The sequence below is a fragment of the Petromyzon marinus genome, chromosome 44, assembly GCF_048934315.1.
Source record: "Petromyzon marinus isolate PM22_M1 ecotype Great Lakes invasive population chromosome 44, UKy_Petmar_22M1.pri1.0, whole genome shotgun sequence".
Lineage (NCBI taxonomy): Eukaryota > Metazoa > Chordata > Hyperoartia > Petromyzontiformes > Petromyzontidae > Petromyzon > Petromyzon marinus.
The window spans coordinates 10,728,695-10,749,663 of NC_133710.1; the positions used below are offsets into that span (position 1 = coordinate 10,728,695).

Consider the following 20,969-nt stretch of genomic DNA (forward strand, 5'->3'; position numbering starts at 1 on the left):
CCAGTAGGTAGTCTGCGGATTTTTTTGTAAGTACATCGTGAATAAATAAGATCTGGTGCACAAGCCGTCGAACATTAAGAGATGTTAAGTTTGACCCAATGTAGAGATCACAGTGGTGAGTCCTATATGGGAAGTTCAATGCAAATCTTAAGGCCGAGTGATAGATGGAATCAAGCTTCTTCAGTACAGTACTTGGGGCTGATTTATACACGATGTCACAGTAGTCAAGTAGAGGCAGTATGGTAGCTTTTATAAAACCATTGATCTGCTGTGTATGTGTGTGCACCTGGCCTGGCACCGGCGCCTTGGTGAAGTCGCCGCCTCTTAGTGGTGAATGCCGGGTGTTGTTGTTATGTGACCATGTAACACACCGCGCACAACGGCACAACCCAAATGTTCAACAACAAGCGCCATTCGCCACGAAGTTGCGGTGACATTACCACAGCGCTTGTGCCAGGCTATGTGCATGTCAAGGGCACGTCTACACACGTTGTCGTATGCATATACAGTGTATACCCGTCCGGTCGTGGAGGGCATGAGTCGTCCGCACGCCGAGATGGGGAATCGTCGGCGTTGCGGGAAGAGGAATGGAGACGGCGGCCGTGTGTTGAGGTTTAAATTGAAAACTAAAGAGTGGACACACCCGCAAGACATGGAGCTTGACTCAGGATCCATTATTAGAATAAAAAGTGCGAAAATCACGTGCAATTAATGAACGTGACCCTATGCGTCCCATTAGGTCTATTGTTTATCGAACGCGGTTTCGCCCAACACGGCATTTTGCCCAGGAATGTAACCCCCGCGTTCGGCGAGGTAATAAAAGCAAAGATCCCTCGTATAGCCGTTAATAAACAGTTGGGACAAGTGCTGTTCGCGAGGAGCAGCTATGAATGCCGGTACGACACACGAGTTGGTGGGTAGTCAGCATTACGCCCGGCCGTACCAGGTACTCATTTGAGGCTGAGTCGACCTAGGGGAGGCCCAGGATCGGTTCAGATAATCGTCACTGGCGTTGGCCACGAGCAGAAATCGAACTCAGGTCACCTGGTTGTGCAGCGGGTGGGGTTGGAACTGAACGAGCGAAATCGACCCGTGGCATGAGCACAGGGTGAGCAGCGGTGACACATTTTGACCTGGTCAACAATAATTAAAATTAATCCGAAAAAAAATTACTTGGAATTTAGCAGCTCTGAGGAATCGTATTTGTGAGGTATATTAGTATTCCTCTCAGATGAAGAGCAGGAAGCCCCAAGTGTCACATCTGAAGAAGTGAACTTTAACCTTTCGCAGCATGATAAAAAGGGGAAACCTCCTGGAGCAGATAGTATAAGATTGGACATCGTTAAAGAAGTGGGCGGCACCAACTGCTGGAACGCTGCGCCTCAATAATTTGTCAGTTTAAACAGGGAGATAAAACTACAAACCCATTTCGCCTCTTGGCCGCGCAAATTTAAATTGTTTAAAAAAATCCACGAAATAAAATATAAAAAAAATGAAGCCGACAATGATGGGAGCATGCAGGGTTTAGGAAAGGTTCCTCTACCATTGACCACATACACACTCGCAATCCGATTCTGGACAAGACTCATGAGCTTCAATCACCATTGGGTCGGATCTCTTGCAGATATAATTAATCCCTTGCAGAGGCGATCCGGTTTCCTTGGGTGGCAGAGTGGTGGCAGAGTGGTACCACTCGTGCCTCGCAGCCAGAAGGGGCCTGGGTTAGATTCCCGACTCTGTTATTCTGGAGTTTGTATGTTATTCCCGTAGTCTGCATGGGTATCATCCGATTATTCTCATTTCTTCCCATAGCCAAAAAAACCTAAATGTACCTGGTAATGGCCAAAACATATCTCAGTACGGAAAAAAATACACAATTGGGGTTGCAGATAGCAATATTGCCCCTTACTGTGGCAGCTTGGCAGGACATTATTGAGAAAGAGCCTTGATACTCGATGTGGTAATACTATTAATAATCCTCCCCTCTCTCCCTGTCTCTCTCTCTCTCTCACGCAGATTCGCCACAGAGGAATCGGTGACACCAGGTGACCTGGGAGGGTCCACGACTTCACTCTCCTTCTCTCACCACCACCAGTGAGTGATCACCACCCTGTACTCACCACCACCAGTGAGTGATCACCACCCTGTACTCACCACCACCAGTGAGTGATCACCATTGTGAGTTCAAAGTAACTTGTCGGAGCCAACTCTTGTTCCTGTAGAGTTAGTTGTATTTACTATTACTTTATGGTTGTGCACTGTTTTGGCTGTTGTGTAACGCAGTCGTTTTTTCCCCTGTGTTATTGTTGCACTTTGTCTCTGTGCTATCACTTTTGCGACGTTGATGACCCAGGTCACGTGCTCTCGCAAATGAGACTCATCCCGGTATCCCGAGTCCTCACCTGGTTAAACAAAATAGACTTGAGAACTGGATGTATCAGACATTTCAAGGAATCAAGATGGAATGTTGAGAATCTCTCGCGATGTTAGGAGCTCCTGCTTCGAGGTGCCCTTGTTTGTCAAGATTCTCGATGGGAGCGTGATGAGGCCTCGTGCCATGTAAGGGCGCCCTCTCGAGCCCACAGGGTATGAAGTCTGCACTGATCTGCACTTTGGAGGTCAGCGAGTCGGTCCTCCGCCCAACGACCAGAGACCCGCGGGGGCAGCGGGGGTGACAGCGGCAACATGGGCGCGCGTGCGTAGCGACGCGCACGTGCGTAGTGACACGCGCTGCCCTGTACGTGTCTCCGTGTAGACGTGTGTCGTGGCAGGCCACGTGCGACCAGCGGCCACTCCCTTTGGCTTCATGGGTTAGCGGCTTACCACGACCTCGTGCGCGCCGCTTTATTGCGTCGTGCTGATGCCGATCCACCTCCGCAAACCGCTGGCTTCTTGCTTTCGTACGGCGGGGAGGGAAAAGCGGCGTTGTTCAATCGCGTTATAATTTTTCCAACCAAGGAGGCAGCCGTCGACGCTGCGTAGATTGCAGCGGCGCCGCCAGGGTGGCGCGCAGATGGCGAGCTCGTCGGCGGCGCGTTGGTTGACGGCTTGGCATTCGCCGCGGTCGCGGTTCGCCGTTTCTGTGGCGATCGTCCGTTAGTGGCAGGCGGACGCGCGTCCCCCACGCTGCGCTCGAGCGCGGTGTCGCGAGGTCTATGGTGGCCATGGGAGAGAGGAGCCCGGTGACGTCACGTCCTCAGTGACGCATTCCTTTGTTGCCACGTCCATAGCCACACACGAATCCGTCCGGCGAGTCCAGACGTCTTCATGATCGATTTCATAATCATCATCATAACCAACATGACTCATTTGAAAACACTCGTTTGCGTCCTTGTGGAGAATATAAATAACAAAACGGACAAGCAGACATCTGCTTCACAGGTCCATCTCTGCACGTGACCAACACGTCTTTCTGACTCAACCCACAGCCACAGCACGGGCTTGTGGGAGTGCATAATTTTAGCAGCAGTGTTTTAAGGCAAGCAAATCTCTGCACTGGTTTCCACGTACAGTGTCTCATCAGCAGATTCAGGCTTTGCCTGAACCAATGCTGGTTAGCTTCCGATCTTACAGACAAAGACACCTCTCTCTACGCCATGGGTCCCAGTTCTTGTCTTAAAACCTGTCTTAAAGTCAGTGCTCCTGAAGTTATGTACTCCCAGAAGGCCATACTGTGGCTGATGGGTTGAGTAAGACTCACTTCGTGTCGTTTACGTGGAGAGACGGACATGTGAGGGAGGCGTATTGCCTGCTTATTTATTGTGTTACTCCTTTGAAAACGAATGCTACAACTAAACCAAAGCCTTTGTGCATTCGCACAAAACCTTGCTGGAGACATCGTCCCCCCTCGGTGCAATCCCTCATCGAAGGCCCCCCCCCCCCTTACCCACTGCCATCCGGGAGCGTGAGTTGTTGTGGAGTCAAGACGAGTCGACGTAACGCCGTGTACGTGCGGATGACGCGCGCCGTGGGTCGCTTTAACAAGCGCGCGTGTACGCGGCGCCAGTGCGCGCGTGGTGAGTGAGTGAGTGTGTGCGTTTGTCACTCGATGCCCTGGACACCCGTTGCAAATGAGATGTTCCACATCAAGGGATCATCCAAGTGAAATTTTGATTGAAAAAATAGTAATGATGCAATCTGTAACGCGCGCTATATTTCGCAGACATCGTAAATGACGGTGAATCTGAAGCGCGGAGCAGAGCTTGGTGTCGCTTGAGAGCTAGGGGAGAGAGGTGGGGCCTTTACGAATAGAGGCGGCGCCTTTAAATATAGAGATGGGGCCTTTAAGGAAGAGGTGGGGCCTTATGGAAGATGTGGGCCTTTAAGCGTCACTTAAAGTCAGGGCAGATTGCACGCTGCTGCTGTGAATGTGCAGCAGCATCCGCAGCAGTGGGGACAACGATGATGATGGTCGCCTTCCAGACGGCGGGGCCTGCCACGGAGAATCCACACCTGGCAGTGGTGGCCCGACTGCTTGGCGTAGAGGAGAGGAGGGCGAGGAGGTTGTGAGTCGCTCCGCTGCTGCTGCTGCTGAGGTTAAGCAGCACAGTGAGCTGCTGTGGGTGCAGGGAGGCGGTAGAGGAGAGAGAGACAAGAGAGGAGAGAGGCACGGTGGACGACCGAGCGTAGAGGCGCGGTGGTGGCACAGGCAGCAGGCGCTCTTGTGGCCGAGCCCGCTGCTGGCGATGGGCGCTCTGTGCAATAGCCAGGGTTAGGTTTTATTTCAGGGTTATTACTCCAGCGATGGACAAATGTGACAACTGCAGCTTTTAGCGTCGTTTTTGACGGGAGCCGGTGGCAGTGGCCGTGCCGCGAGACAAATAGCACAGCGCGGCCGCTCATTCACCGCTCATTCAGCGGGTTGCCCTGGCTGCCTCGTTAAGTCATTTCATAAAATTGTTGCTCGTGGCTTTTGAAGGGACAGAGTTGAATGGCTCCGGGCGGTTGAGCCGGGTATTTGTTTTTAGGTGCGGTTATGCCTTGCGGAAATCGACGCATTTGCCGTGACGTTTGTTCGGGTTGTTGGCGTCTGCATTGTGGGATGTTTAAATTGTATTTCACTAAATTGTGATGATGGTAAAACTGATGTGGGACACGAGTCCTATCTGGGCAAGCACTAAACCCATCGACGGCTTCCTTATGAATTTGACCCGAGCCTCTTCTGGAGTCAGCGCAACCGGCACGCGCCGGCTGCTATGTGCTCTGCTCGTCGGCGAGTGCGTGCACCAAGCAGGCGCACGGTCCCCTGCTGAGTGACGACCTCTCCATCCTGACACCACCACCACTGCTGAGTGATGACCTCTCCATCCTGACGCAATTCCACTGCCATTGGTGTTGAGATTGAAATAAATAGAAAAACTGAAAAGGTATAAATCGCACGAAAAGCAATTTGTTGAGTTGTAAAATGGCACTTTGCATGGGAACGTTGTTTCATGCATATAATTTGCCATCTCTCTGGTCTAGACAGATGATTTACACGTTTCTTATCAGCTGTCGCTGGCATTGTTCCGTGCAGGGCCTGCTGTATCCACGTGTGCTCTCTACACTGAGTGACGGGTTGCGTGTCTTGTGCCTTGCTAGCCACTGTGTATGGTAATGCGTGGTGTCTATGCGTCAGGTCACGTGCCCTCTCTACGCAGTGCACTCAATGTCGGAGTCTGTCCAGAGTGTGTCCTGGATTGAATGAATGCTTCCAGAAGGCCGTGGATGGGGATGTCCACTTATTTTGTTCATTATTATTTTCATTCCGCTGATTTATCCAGGAAGACCTCACTGAGCCTCAAGGCTGGTTGGCAGGAGGGTCCTGCCAAGTTGTTTGTAATAGGGGGGGGGGAGCGATGTTGCCACTTTGTGTGATCCCAATCGAGTAGTTTGCAGGGTCGTTTTGCAGCATTGGGATATTTGGCCAATACCTGTTACATTGTGGCTTTTTCTTTAACAATGGCAGGAAACTGGTGGTGCCTAGAGGAAACCCGTGCAGAACTAGGGGGGGACATACAAACTCCCCTTATAGCCTCAACAGACTGTTGGGGCAAGTGATCTTAGTGGGCACCTTTGAAGGCCGGCACGCCACACGAGGGGGTGAGTGGCCAGCTCCACGCCTGGCCGCCTTTGTCTACCTAGTAGCGATGTTTACACAAAGCACACGTACTCATTTGAGACTGAGTCGACCTAGGGGAGGCCCGGAACCGGTTAATAAATCGCCACTGATGTTGACCGTGAGCAGGAATCGAACTCGGGTAGCCAAGTTTGTCGCGCAGTGCGCTAACCGCTTCACGACCACACACTCGCCACATACGATCTAACACTTTCACGAGAACAGGGGGGTGGAACAAACAAACTTCACAGAGAAAGGAACCCGAGTTAGGAATCAAACCCAGGAACTTCTCATGGTGAGGCACGAAGTGCCACCGATGCGCTGGCACCGTGCCGCACTAAACGAGCAGAGTCCAGTGAAGCGCTCGGCCCATTCTTCAAGGTGAGACCTGGATCGTCACACTCACTGCACACGCGTCGATCGCGCGCCTACCAACCCTTCATCTCGTATCGCTATCGATTCTCTCTTTCTCTCTTCCGTACGGCATTTTGAGCAGCAACCGATTGAGCATCGCAGTCGCGTGTCGAGCCTGGTAATCCGCACCATGCGGGGTCGCCGGGTGCGTAGGGGTCCGTGCCAGCATGTGGGGTTCATTTTAAACCTCGTGCGAAGGAGATGGCTCGTGCCTGCCCGTTGGTTGTTAATTAATTATTTAATAGTAATGCAAGTTTGTAACGCGTAAATGACCCTGTGACTCAGAGGCACGAGAGAGGGCGGGGCCTTTAGTTGTCTGTTAAAAGTCGGTGGAGACTGCACGCACGCCGCAGCTGCTGCTGATGATGATGACGACGATGATGATGACGACCATGATAACAATGACGACGATGATGACGACGATGATGATGACGACGATGATGATGACGATAATGATGATGACGACGACAATGATGATGATGGCTGCGTTCCAGCCAGTGGGGGGCTGCTACGGAGAAACGGCGCCCACCAATGACAGCACCCCGGTCCCTGGTGTAGAGAGCGAGGGGAGGAAGCTGGGAGTCACGAGTGGCTGCAGGGGGGTTATGCGACTCCTACAGCAACTAGTGGCCGCTACATTAATAAAAAAACAATGAACAATTAATTACCCTTGAATTGAATCGCCAATGCCGAGTCAAGGAGATTTATCACAAGAGGAGAAGGCGACTCATTCGTGATAAGAACGTGACGGGTGTCAACAACTGTGGCTGGTCCAACTCGTGGTGGTGACACCACGGTCAGCACGCTGGAATAGCAACCACAGGTGGCCGGTTCTAAAACTATAAAACTTCAATCTAGATCTGAAGTTTTCGTGACTGCAGGGATCCATACTCTATGGTTATTTCGGTAAAGTCACGAAGGTATAAAATAAATTAAATTAAATCACACTACAGCAATGTGTTCTTGCTGTGGCTGTTCCACCTGATGACAGACGCTTGTGTTGCTTCCGAAACGTCGTGATTTAATTTATTTTATTTTATACCTACTTGACTTTACCGAAAGAACCAAAGACTATAAAACTTTTCTTTATTTTACCAGGTAAGTTATTTAGCTCGTTTTCAGAAGCGACCTGGCTATCACAAGTGATAGCTCAACGAAGTGGCTTATCGTGTGGAAATTTATAGCAGCCAAATACTCTTAAACGCGTGATGAACGTGAGAAGAATCTTAAAGTCTATTCTGTACTGTTACTGGGAGCCAGTGCAGGGAGGAAATAATGTGAGTCATAAGGTCAAGACGATTGAGATCTGGTAAAAGCCCCGGCCAGCTGAGTTTTGAATAAGTAGTTTATTTAAAGGGAGCACCAAAGTCTCTTAGTCGAGCTTTGTTGCGTAAATAAATGGAAAAAGGACTACAAAAAAACCTTTTTTTTAATTTAAAACTAAACTATTTTTTATTTTACCAGGTAAGGCCCAATGAGCTATGTAGCTCTTTTTCACACCTAAATGTGGAGGGGATAACCGGAGGACCCGGTGAAAAATCCACGCGTCGACGGGGGAGAGAGGCACGCAAATTCCAAATATAACTACCAGGCAAGGTAGTTAACATCTCGGCACCGATTCAATCTCCCGGCAGTTAAAAGGATGAGGTCGAGGCTTCTCGAACTCTTCTCCCTCATGCTCTCGCCCCGTGCCATTGTGGCTCGGGCTACGACGCCACTGTGCTGGAGCGAGCTCTGCTCCCCCGTTGAGGCTGCGCTCTCTGCTGAGTCGCGGTGGCGCTGTAGTTAGCGGCGAGGCCGTAGCGGTGATTAAACTAAAAACTATTTTATTTCACCAGGTTTATAGCATCAACGCGTCTCTCCCCCCCCCCCCATCCCACCTCGTGCTCGCCTGGCTCGTCCACGGACGCCGACCGCCCGGCGACCAGCAGCTTGCCCGTCACCTCGTCGCCAGCAGTTGGGAATTCTCACAAAGCGGCCGGCGAGGATTAACGGACGGGCGGGGGATGGAGTGGGTTGACAGCAGCACGTGGCAGCGAGAGTCATCGAGCGTGCCGATCCACATCCCGGCAGGTGGCGGTGCGTCCGCCAGATCTCTGGCCCCTCCAGGGGGGATCCCACGGCCCCCGTCATTGGCATTGTGCTCGTAGACGACCCCGGGGAAGCCTCGCCGAGTCTCAAGACTCTTTCTCAGGAGGGCCTTTCTGCCACGGTGGCTAGACGATGTTAACTTCCTCGCCTGGTATGCAGGAGGTTGTAGTTTCGATACCGACTCTGACGCCTGCTGTATATTGGAGTTTGCATTTTCTCCCTGTGGTTGTGTGGAATTTTCTCCGGATCCTCCGGTTTTTCCATCTATATTAAGAATCAACATTGCGCAGAGAATTTGGCTGCTATACATTTTCACATGATACGCCACTTCGTGCCCAGGTCGCTTCTTTAAAGAGCTACATAGCTCAGTGGACCTTACCTGGTAAAATAAAAATGGTTTAGTTTCAAGTTGTTCGCAGTAGGGGGGGTGGGGGAGGGCAATATCGGCTACGTTGCGTGTGTGCGTGTTAAGCTGTGGGAGGAAACCCGAACAGAATGGGGGGCTGTGGGGGGAGAACATAAAGACGCCACACAGACAGTGCGCCTGAGCCGCAAATCAACCCTGGAGAATCTTGCCACGAGGCACGAGAGTCACCTCTGCACTGCCTCCACCACCAATGTCGCCGCCCTGCCGTGTAACAACAAGATGGTGGTGTGCGCTTGAGAGAGCCGCCCTCCTCTACGCCGGGGGGGCGGACGTCTCTGAGCGCTTTCCCGCGTGGTGAGCGGCGCATTCCACATTGAGGCGATGATTGTGACCCTGAGGAAGAAGCGATTGTTCGCGCTGCTGCCGGAGGCGTTTACTTCGTGCCCAAGGATTCATTAAACGCGGCCCGACACGGCCGCTTGTGCCGGGCTAGGTGGGGAGCGTTTGAAATCGGCATCTGGCTTTCCGCGTGGACCCTCTGTCATCTCTCGCTCTCCGTGTTCATCGCTACGCGGTGATTAAACTCCGCTCTGCTATTAAGTTATTTATAAGCTTGTGATTAATCAATTGGCGCCGTTTCCCCAGAGGACGAGCGGATGAGAGCGGAGACTCTGATGAACGCGCGGCCGCCGTAACCGCGCGGCAACTCACTTGCGTGGGGGCCAGAGTGGCACATGTAGCATGGCCCCCCCCCACCCTTCCTTTTGTGTCCCCTCCCGCATGCTGGGGTGGAATCATCAGCTGTCAGCTGTGAAGCCCCGGTGCCACGGAGCTTCCCGGAGGCCCGGGACAGAATGCAACGTGGGGAAGGGTGTCTTATTCGTAATCACTTACAGTGAGGGAAAAAAGTTCATAATAAAGGTTTTTGGGTTAGATCACGTTATTTATAAATGTGTCGAAACCCTCCACCACCCGACACGGCCAATCAGCAAAATAAAGTGTCACATTGACAAAAGACAAATAGTTCACTACTTTAGCCCACCGGTGTGTTGAAGAGTGAATCCACAACATTTACGGTTTGAATACGACGTTTCGCTGGTAATTACATCCAGCATCATCGGGCAATTGTTTTAAGAACCTGATCGCTTGCTTGGACATGGCATAAACGGTAAAATAACACACAGCATTTACAGAAAGCAAACGCACACTGATGCCTATCTGAATGCAGATTCGCATCATCATCATCCAGCTCAGAAATCCTCTCTTATCAAGACGCTCATACATCGGGCTACAATAATACTCAAATTAACAGTGCACTGAATGTCAAATCACGATCGCAAAGCAACACTGCTGAAAGCGATCAGATTCTTAAAACAATTAAAATTCCATATATCTCAGGAGTAACTGACAAATTAGCCCGTGTTTTGCATTAAACATTACAGTAAGATTTGGTACAGTACACAAAATTCAAAAACTAATATCTTGCACGAAAGACTAATTACCTAAATTATCAACAGAAGGTGTATATCGGATTGTTTATGTGGCAGATGCTATATTGGACAGACGGGACGTAATATCAGCATAAGACTAAAAGAACACCAAATAAATATTAAATTATCTCAAACACAGCTGTCGGCAGTGGCAGAACATGCTTGTCAACAAGGACACTCAATTGATTTTGATAACGTTGAAGTGTTGTGTAAAACTAATTATTACTGGCAAAGACTAATTAGAGAATCCATTGAAATTGAGAGAAACATAAATAACTTTAATCGTTCTGATAGCTATAGGCTTAGTGCGGCTTGGAAGCGTATTATTAAATAATACATATTACAATTCCTAATAGGGGAAACACATATTAATTAACGGATACTAATGTAGCATATAATCACAATAACACACCTTACAACTAATTACCAATCTACAACTCATTACTAATCATAACCATTGACTGATTGCCAATCGATTATATAATTACAATACCCCCCTCCGCCTCAATTCACTGCACCTGAAATGAGTTAAATGATGACGTCACCCTGCTGCTCTATTTAAGACCGAGAGCAAGTGAGGGCTTTACCATTCTGGCGAATTGCCCGATGATGCTGGATGTAATTACCAGCGAAACGTCGTATTCAAACTGTAAATGTTGTGGATTCACTCTTCAACACACCGGTGGGCTAAAGTAGTGAACTAATTGTCTTTTGTCAACGTGACACTTTATTTTGCTGATTGGCCGTGTCGGGTGGTGGAGGGTTTCGACACATTTATAAATCACGCGATCTAACCCAAAAACCTTTATTATTAATAATATTGGTCGCGAAAGCCTATGTGTTAAACTGAGGGAAAAAAGTATTTGATCCCCTGTTGATTTTGTACGTTTGCCCACTGAAAAAGAAATTATCACTCTATAATTTTAATGGTAGGTTTATTTGAACAGTGAGAGACAGAATAACAACAACAAAATCCGGAAAAACGCGTGTCAAAAATGTTATTATAAATTGATTTGCATTTTAATGAGGGAAATAAGTATTTTACCCCTCTGCAAAACATGACTTAGTACTTGGTGGCAAAACCCTTGTTGGCAATCACAGAGGTCAGACGTTTCTTGTAGTTGGCCACCAGGTTTGCACACATCTCAGGAGGGATTTTGTCCCATTACTTTTTGCAGATCTTCTCCAAGTCATTAAGGTTTCGAGGCTGACGTTTGGCAACTCGAACCTTCAGCTCCCTCCACAGATTTTCTATGGGATTAAGGTCTGGAGACTGGCTAGGGCACTCCAGGACCTTAATGTGCTTATTCTTGAGCCACTCCTTTGTTGCCTTGGCCGTGTGTTTTGGGTCATTGTCATGCTGGAATACCCATCCACGACCCATTTTCAATGCCCTGGCTGAGGGAAGGAGGTTCTCACTCAAGATTTGACGGTACATGGCCCTGTCCATCGTCCCTTTGATGCGGTGAAGTTGTCCTGTCCCCTTAGCAGAAAAACACCCCCAAAGCATAATGTTTCCACCTCCATGTTTGACGGTGGGGATGGTGTTCTTGGGGTCATAGGCAGCATTCCTCTTCCTCCAAACATGGCGAGTTGAGTTGATGCCAAAGAGCTCCATTTTGGTCTCATCTGACCACAACACTTTCACCCAGTTGTCCTCTGAATCATTCAGATCTTCATTGGCAAACTTCAGACAGGCATGTATATGTGCTTTCTTGAGCAGGGGGACCTTGCGGGCGCTGCAGGATTTCAGATCCTCCCGTGTAGTTCTGGGCTGATTCCTCACCGTGATCATTGCAACTCCACGAGGTGAGATCTTGCATGGAGTCCCAGGATGAGGGAGATTGACAGTTTTTTTGTGTTTCTTCTATTTGCGAATAATCGCACCAACTGTTGTCACCTTCTCACCAAGCTGCTTGGTAATGGTTTTGTAGCCCATTCCAGCCCTGTGTAGGTCTACAATCTTGTCCCTGACATCCTTGGAGAGCTCTTTGGTCTTGACCATGGTAGAGAGTTTGGAATCTGATTGATTGATTGCTTCTGTGGACAGGTGTCTTTTATACAGGTAACAAGCTGAGATTAGGAGTGTGCTCCTTAGGAGTGTGCTCCTAATCTCAGCTCGTTACCTGTATAAAAGACACTTATGAGCCAGAAATCTTTCTGATTGAGAGGGGGTCAAATACTTATTTCCCTCATTAAAATGCAAATCAATTTATAACATTTTTGACATGCATTTTTCTGGATTTTTTTGTTATTCTGTCTCTCATTGTTCAAATAAACCTACCATTAAAATTATAGACTGATCATTTCTTTGTCAGTGGGCAAACGTACAAAATCAGCAGGGGATCAAATACTTTTTTCCCTCACTGTATAATGATCGTGTCGGCTTGTAACGCTGCGCCGGCACCGCTGCCGCACAAGGAGGAACCACAGGCGGGTGGGAAGGAAGCAGACACCGCGGTGAGAAGGGGCCGGCACTCCCAACAATTTCTCAAGCTCTGCGGTTCTCTACCTATGGGAGTTTTATCGGCCCAATAAATAAGCGTTTGTACGTGGGAGGAAACCGGAGCACTGAGAGAAAACTCACTAGTGCGAGGCGCAATACTCTATCCCATACAAAAGGGACGTGATATGAGTGCGCATTTTGCTGTACCGCCTTCTGGCTCCTCGACGCTCACACGAAGGCAGTTTTGTAACATTTGTGCGATGATCCACCAACCCTCGCCGCTGCCTCCCCAGCGCTTGTTTACCACAGGCCATGTGCACAGCCACCACCGCCCAGTAACCACAGGCCAATTGTGAGGCCCTCTGTCGTGAGCCCCGCCCGCTTCACAGTGGACATTAAAGATCCTGCGTTATAATTGGAACAGAGTAGACCATTTTATGCCGGCATCACAGTCCAAATATTATACGTATGAATGTTGAACTTCTTTCGCACCGCACGTAGCCAACCGTGCTAATCGAAAAACGATGCCCACAATATTACTTAATTGGGATGACACACAGAAGCAACATCCGCCCCGACTGCAAAACGACTGCAGCCTGTGTCTGTGAAACACAGCCCGGCACCTTCCCGCGCGACGGTCACCCTGCGCTAGTGGGGCGACGGCACCAACAGCGCACAGCGCTGATGATTTGATCGTCTGATTTTATTGCGCGATTTGGGACGCGCACTGCGGTGCTCGGTGATCTAAAGCAGGAGCGAAGGCGGACCTCGCTTGGGAGCCGGGGAGCCGTGTTGGCTGGAAAAATCAAATAAATAAAAACCTCAACATTTATATTGTTGAGCGCGTGGTGTTGAGGAAAACAATTCCTCGACTGCACGCGGTAGAAGCCAGGCAAAACTACGGTGGAAAGATACAGTGGGAAATTAAATCGTGGTACACAACTCGTCGGTGTGGAGAATTAAAAAAATTGGCCGACAATGTCTCCTTGAGATATCCGTCTCTCACCAAGAACATATTTCTTACACAACCTGCCAGCCACACGGCCTTCACAGCTGCTCAAAGACGATCATCTGGGTTGGCGTCTTGCCGTTTCGGCCTGTGATGACGAGCTGGGAGTTAGCCTCTGATGTTCGAGCTCGACCAAGCACAGCTGATCCATGGCTCAGCAGTGCAATGGGCCGTGGTGACGCTGCCGCCCTCCTACGTGCGATGTGAGTGACCGCATCCGCCGCACAGCAGCAGATGCGGATACCTGATACACAATTGGAAAATAGAAAAAAACTCTCCAGCAGTGCGACTGTGGTCATCCAGAACAGACTCTACAATGTATAGCGACGCGATGCCCCAATCCACAAATACGAAGGAGACATCGCAGCGATGAAACACTCCGCTACTCCTGATGCGGTTATCTGGGCTCGACCACCTGCATCTACATCAGCAGGAGCCGTATGTAATAAGAATGAGGAGTGACCATGCGGTGAGGTGCACCTTGGGGGATCCCAACCCGTGGGTCAGACCCCCCCTCCCTCCTCAGGGGCGTACGGAAATTTTTTGGTGAGTGGCATGGATACCGTGCAGGAAACATTTTGAACGTTGTTGCCACATTGCGGCGATAAAACGAATCGGCAACACGAGCCGCGTGCCTTACGAACACAACGCTTGGTGGTACGCAACGCTAGTTGGTACACGACACTCGCTGGTACACGACACTCGCTGGTACACAACGAAGCTTGCTAGTACACGACGCTCGCTTGTACGCAATAATGCGCGTTGGTACACAACGCTCGCTGGTACACAACGACACTTGCTGACGAACAGAGTTTGTTAACTCGGTGACGCGCGAGTGTGAACGAATCAACGTGGAGGACAGGACGAGCAAGTGTTGTGCACCGGCGAGCGTTGTTGTGTAGGGGATAGAGAGAGCGGCATGGAGAGAGCGGCAGGGAGAGATGCAGGGGGAGAGTGGCAGGCAGAGAGAGTGGCAGGGAGAGAGGCATGGAGAGAGCAGCAGGGAGAGAGCGGCAGGAAGAGAGTGGCAGGGAGAGAGAGTGGCAGGCAGAGAGAGTGGCAGGGAGAGAGAGCGGCAGGGAGAGAGCGGCAGGGAGAGAGAGTGGCAGGGAGAGAGAGTGGCAGGGAGAGAGAGTGGCAGGGAGAGAGGCATGGAGAGAGCAGCAGGGAGAGAGCGGCAGGGAGAGAGAGTGGCAGGGAGAGAGAGTGGCAGGGAGAGAGAGTGGCAGGGAGAGAGAGTGGCAGGGAGAGAGAGTGGCAGGGAGAGAAAGTGGCAGGGAGAGAGGCATGGAGAGAGCAGCAGGGAGAGAGCGGCAGGGAGAGAGAGTGGCAGGGAGAGAGAGTGGCAGGGAGAGAGAGTGGCAGGGAGAGAGAGCGGCAGGGAGAGAGCGGCAGGGAGAGAGAGTGGCAGGGAGAGAGAGTGGCAGGGAGAGAAAGTGGCAGGGAGAGAGGCATGGAGAGAGCAGCAGGGAGAGAGCGGCAGGGAGAGAGAGTGGCAGGGAGAGAGAGTGGCAGGGAGAGAGAGTGGCAGGGAGAGAGAGTGGCAGGGAGAGAGTGGCAGAGACAGAGAGTGTGGCAGGGAGAGAGTGGCAGGGAGAGAGAGTGGCAGGGAGAGAGAGTGTGGCAGGGAGAGAGAGAGTGGCAGGGAGAGAGAGTGGCAGGGAGAGAGAGTGGCAGGGAGAGAGAGTGGCAGGGAGAGAGAGAGTGGCAGGGAGAGAGAGTGGCAGGGAGAGAGAGTGGCAGGGAGAGAGAGTGGCAGGGAGAGAGAGTGGCAGGGAGAGAGTGGCAGGGAGAGAGTGGCAGGGAGGGAGAGTGGCAGGGAGAGAGAATGGCAGGGAGAGAGTGGCAGGGAGAGAGAGTAGCAGGGAGAGAGTGGCAGGGAGAGAGAGTGGCAGGGAGAGATAGAGTGTGGCAGGGAGAGAGAGAGTGTGGCAGGGAGAGAGTGGCAGGGAGAGAGTGGCAGGGAGAGAGAGTGGCAGGTAGAGAGTGGCAGGGAGAGAGAGAGGCAGGGGGAGAGTGTGGCAGGGAGGGAGAGTGTGGCAGGGAGAGTGTGGCAGGGGGAGAGTGGCAGGGGGAAAGTGGCAGGGAGAGAGAGGCAGGGGGAGAGTGTGGCAGGGAGAGAGAGGCAGGGAGAGAGTGGCAGGGAGAGAGAGTGGCAGGGGGAGAGTGGCAGGGAGAGAGAGGCAGGGGGAGAGTGTGGCAGGGAGGGAGAGTGTGGCAGGGAGAGTGTGGCAGGGAGAGAGAGGCAGGGGGAGAGTGTGGCAGGGAGAGAGAGGCAGGGAGAGAGTGGCAGGGAGAGAGAGTGGCAGGGGGAGAGTGGCAGGGAGAGAGAGGCAGGGGGAGAGTGTGGCAGGGAGGGAGAGTGTGGCAGGGAGAGTGTGGCAGGGAGAGAGTGGCAGGGGGAGAGTCGCAGGGAGAGAGAGGCAGGGGGAGAGTGTGACAGGGAGAGAGTGTGGCAGGGAGAGAGTGGCAGGGGGAGAGTGGCAGGGAGAGAGAGGCAGGGGGAGTGTGTGGCAGGGAGAGAGAGAGTGGCAGGGGGAGAGTGGCAGGGAGAGAGCGGCAGGGAGAGAGTGTCAGGGAGAGAGAGAGGCAGGGGGAGAGTGTCAGGGAGAGAGAGAGTGGCAGGGAGAGAGTGGCAGGGAGAGAGAGTGGCAGGGGGAGAGTGGCAGGAAAAGAGAGTGTCAGGGAGACTGACTTTTAAACAACTTTTATTGCCGCCAGCAGCAAAAGCACTAGAGGCGATTTCGATATAAAATACACAAAGTCACCAGCAACACAAATGAAATGAACGCTACAAATTCACAAGCTGTGGCGCTAAAAGCACCGCGCAAAACACGAAAGAAAAGTCACGTGGTTGTGGTGGTCATCGTGCACGCCACGGTGACGAGCAAGCGCTTCAGAAGGTGAACACGAGGGTGCCGTCCACGCTGGTACAGAGGGCTTGTCCAGCTTCCCAGCGTTCGAAGAAGACGTGCACATCACGGACATGTGTGTGGTATGCGTGCTCCAGCCAGAGCCGCGCCTTAAGCAGGCCTCTGAACACTGGAAGCAGCACAGAGCAGCCGTCAGTGTCACCTTCCAGCATCTTTTTTCTCATTCTGTACACCGCCATCTTCGCCTGAGCAAAGGCGAAGTTGGCGAGGTCATGGCGCTTGTTAGCCAGATAAGACACCCCATATACGAAACTGCTGTTGTAGAAGGGTACCCCCAGTTTCCTGAAGATGTCCCCCAAAAGGCGGAACATTGGTTTGAGCCGCTGGCAGTGTAAGTACTGGTGGGGCAGATCCTCCCTGGCACCGCAGCAGGAGATGCACCAAGTCTGTTACCCCCGACGAGATTCGGCTGAGCCACACGGCCGATGGCAACGTGCAGTGTGCCAATCTCCACTGGAGGTCACCGCAGCGTTTGGCGACGGGAGACTTGTACATTTGTTTCCACTGGGGGGCGGCCGCAATGAGGGGAGAGAAGCGGCAGTGAGTGGTGGTGGTAGTCGTCGTAGTGGTGGTAGTCGTGGTGTGGTAGTCGTGATGATAGTCGTGGTGGTGGTGTGGTAGTCGTGTTGGTGGTAGTCGTGGTGGTAAGACAACCCACCTCTTCGTGCGCCGTGAAGGCCTTCGTCGGTGCTGGTTCACGGCTCTTGCTCCAGCAGTCTGCTATGGCTATGGGGGGATCTTTGTCTTTGGTGGTGGCTGTGGCTGCGCTGCCCCCTAGTGGCTGCGCGCGAACATCGCCGCGTCCAGCGGCGGACAACGCCTCTCGTCTTGTCACTCATAACACTTGTCACTCACAACACTTGTCACTCACAACACTTGTCTTGTTACTCACAACACTTGTCTTGTTACTCACAGCACTTGTCATCGGCCTACGACAGTGTGGATTAAGGGCTTGGACGTTGAAGCTCGCAAGGACAATGGAAGGCTCAAGCCAACTTCATTTGTCAACAAAGTAAAATGAATTTATTCTTACAAGGCCACGATATTGTTAATGAGTGAGTTTTTCAATTCATCATTGCATCCGGCTTTGACCAGTGAAGTTTAAGGCGCGTTCCAATAACATCTTCATCTTCACCAGGCCGAGCTACTGGATGTCAGGAAGGGGTTTTTTTTCCTTCAAAATTTCAAAAGTTTGGAAATTCAAAAGACTGACAATTTTGCGGGAAAGCCCTCGGCAAGAGAGACATTAGCGGTGTTAGTCACGTGCTCCTCCGCCACAGCGTGTGGCAGCTGCAGAGCGTGACGGACGGACGCTTGCGGGTCGCTGGTGCTGACGCTTCTGATTGGGCAGTGGTGCACAAGCACAAACCACGTGTCTGTCGTCCCGACACCGCACCTCCGATTAGCGCGGTTGGCTATGTTTACGGTGCGACTGGAGTTCAACACGCCGTACATAACACGCCGTACATAACACGCCGTACATAACACACTCAAAACTTTGTTGTTAACGCTGTGTGGCCTTAAGGGGATAAAACATAATGGGTGATGTTGTTAAGGCCCTCCACCACACGACAGCCAAACTAATTAAACCTTCACGCGTACTCGGGTTTAAAGACCCATCGTTAATTATTATTGTTTCAACTCTCTCAGATCCACAATTTCCATAAACAAATGTAGCAGCAGTTAGGTACGAGATCATGTCTAATTCTGTGTGCTATATTTGTTAACATTTGTTCGAGCCTTACCGACACAAACTTGACCAATGATGGCGAACAAGTGGCGACTCTTGACTTTTTGACACTATTAACATACATTGTTATCATGTTACAGTGTATTATCCGTTCCTTTTCAATTAAAAACAATAGTCCCATATAAGTGTGAACATTTTTTTAAGCATCCTGTTTATTCCGTCACGTTAACAAGTGAACTTTGACTGGCATGGCACGGCCATTCGTCTCTCGGCAGCACGAGCGTGGTGAAGGGGGCCCCCTAGCGCTCACAGAGGTGGTTACCTGGTTATATCGGTAAGGAAGGGGGAGGAGCAAGGGGGGAGAGGGAGGGGTGGAGGTGTGGGGTAGGAGGATCGCTGTCTGGTGTAGTAGTACCCGGCAGATATGATAGACGGCAACCAATACAAAGCAGTTAGGGTTTTACCTGGTTAATAACATCATTCCAATTATTGCTCAATTTGTATCCATCTTCTCGGTTGAACTTATGTCTATGTTTATATATCTGGATGGCTTCATGAACAAACCTTCGATAGTAGCCCGAAGATTTGCAGAGTACCTTGGTCTCGGAAAAAATCAATATCATGCGAGCCCACATCATTATAACAATGGTCAACCACGGCAACTCTCTCCCCCACTTGAGCAAAAAAATATATCGCTGTGGTTTTCCCACCTGATGATGATTGCTTGTGTTGCAATCAAACGTTATGATTTAATTTATTTTATACCTACGTGACTTTACCGAAAGAACCAAAGAGTATGGATCCCTGCAGTCACGAAAACTTCAAATCTAGAAGAAAAAAACGCAACGTTTTATTTTACCAGGTAAGACCCACTGAGCTATGGTGTAGCTCTTTTTTTTAGAAGCGACCTGGCCACAGATGAAAGCTCAACCAAGTGGCTTCTCGTCACGTAGAAATGTAGAGCGGCCAAGTACTCTAAAACACGCGATGTTGACTCTAAATGTGGAGGGAAAAACCGGAGGAACCGGAGAAAAATCCACGCGACCACGGAGAGAGACGCGCAAACTCCAAATATACAGCAGCAGGCGTCAGGGTCGAACCCACGACCCTTCTTGCATACCAGGCGAGGTCGTTGTCTCCTAGCCACCGTGACGCCGACGTTCTCTGAGCGCGAGTTTGCCTGCAGCCGTCTGCCACGTGGGGCGAGCGCTGCTCGGCGAGAGTTCCCCAATGGGGGGCCCTCGTCTCCGTCTCGCCGGGCCTCTCGCGGGCGAGCCCCCCCCGCCCCGCCCGGCGTGCCCAGCGCCGTGTTGGCCACGTGGGGGGACGCCTCCCACGACTCCAGTCGCCCGCGGTGTCTGCCCCCGGGGTTTGGACCCCTGGTTAAACCTGGCGAGCTGGGGTTCTCGCTCGTATAGCTCCTTGCCTGTGGTACAACACCTCGGATAATTGGATTTGAGTAGCGGTCGGATAACTGGAAGAGTTTCGGGGCGCCGTCAACCCCAGATAACAGCATTATTGAATAACCGTGCCACGGATAATTACCAGAGTTCTGCTGTGATTGTGACAGCACAAGCCCAGGGGAAATGGGGAATGTATGTACAGTAGACATTCGTGACATTGAACGTGGCATAACATGAACGCAGCAACACACCGCAGGGTGCCCCACAGGCACACAGTGGCGGGAGGGGGGGGGGGGTAATAGCCCCACCCCTCTGCACTCCTCGGGCCCTTGGAAGTTCCTGGATCGGCCTCTTGTGGGGCTATCCTGGGTGAAGTAGCGGCACTACCATCACCATGATGATGGTAGAGACTAAAACAACTGGACAGACGGTGCGCGGTCTCCTTCACAAACCCCCCCACACACACCCTCACACACACACACACACGAGTGTGTGTGTGTGAGGGTTTGTGAAGTGTGTGTGTTGTCCGCCACACCGCGTCCCTTCTTGCTGTACGCAATTTCAGCGGCATTGGTTCAGCACAAGGACAAACGTGGCACCCATTTCGACTTCCAGAGCCCCATCAGCAGAGTCGGGCTGCTTGCGTGAACCACCGTGGCCAGGCGATGTTAACTACCGCGCCTGGTATCAAGGAGGTCGTGGGTTCAATTCCGACCCTGACGCCTGCTGTACATTTGGAGTTTTCGTGTTCTCCCTGTGGTCACGTGGATTCTTCTCCAGGTCCTCCGATTCCCCCCCCCCCCTTCACATTTAGAATTGACATCACGCGTTTAAGAGTGTTTGGCTGCTATAAATGTCTACACGGTGAGAATCCACCTCGTCAAGAGATATCATTTGTGGCCAGGCCGCTTCTGAAAAAGAGCTACTCTAGCTCAGTGGTGCCTTAATATGCGGTAAAACTAAAAAAAATTGTTGATAGTTGCTAACCAATGCTGGCGACGTGCCCGCCGCACGTGTGTGGGTCTCTGG

At 51.3% G+C, this 20,969-nt stretch overlaps 1 protein-coding gene and 1 long non-coding RNA gene across 3 annotated transcripts in view; one reads left to right on the plus strand and one right to left on the minus strand.

Moving 5' to 3' along the window:
* LOC116952005 (3',5'-cyclic-AMP phosphodiesterase 4C-like) overlaps positions 1-20,969 on the plus strand; it is a 315,456-nt gene that overhangs the window by 114,298 nt on the left and 180,189 nt on the right. For both annotated transcript variants that reach the window (XM_076074008.1, XM_032970979.2), the window contains exon 2: positions 2,017-2,094. The gene's annotated coding sequence lies outside the window, so the exon portion shown is untranslated. The remainder of the gene's footprint in view (positions 1-2,016; positions 2,095-20,969) is intronic.
* On the minus strand, positions 16,606-17,803 carry LOC142930901 (uncharacterized). Its single transcript, XR_012946881.1, has 2 exons — positions 17,506-17,803; positions 16,606-17,351 (listed from the first exon to the last, which is right to left on the minus strand). It is a non-coding gene; the product is annotated as an uncharacterized LOC142930901 (long non-coding RNA).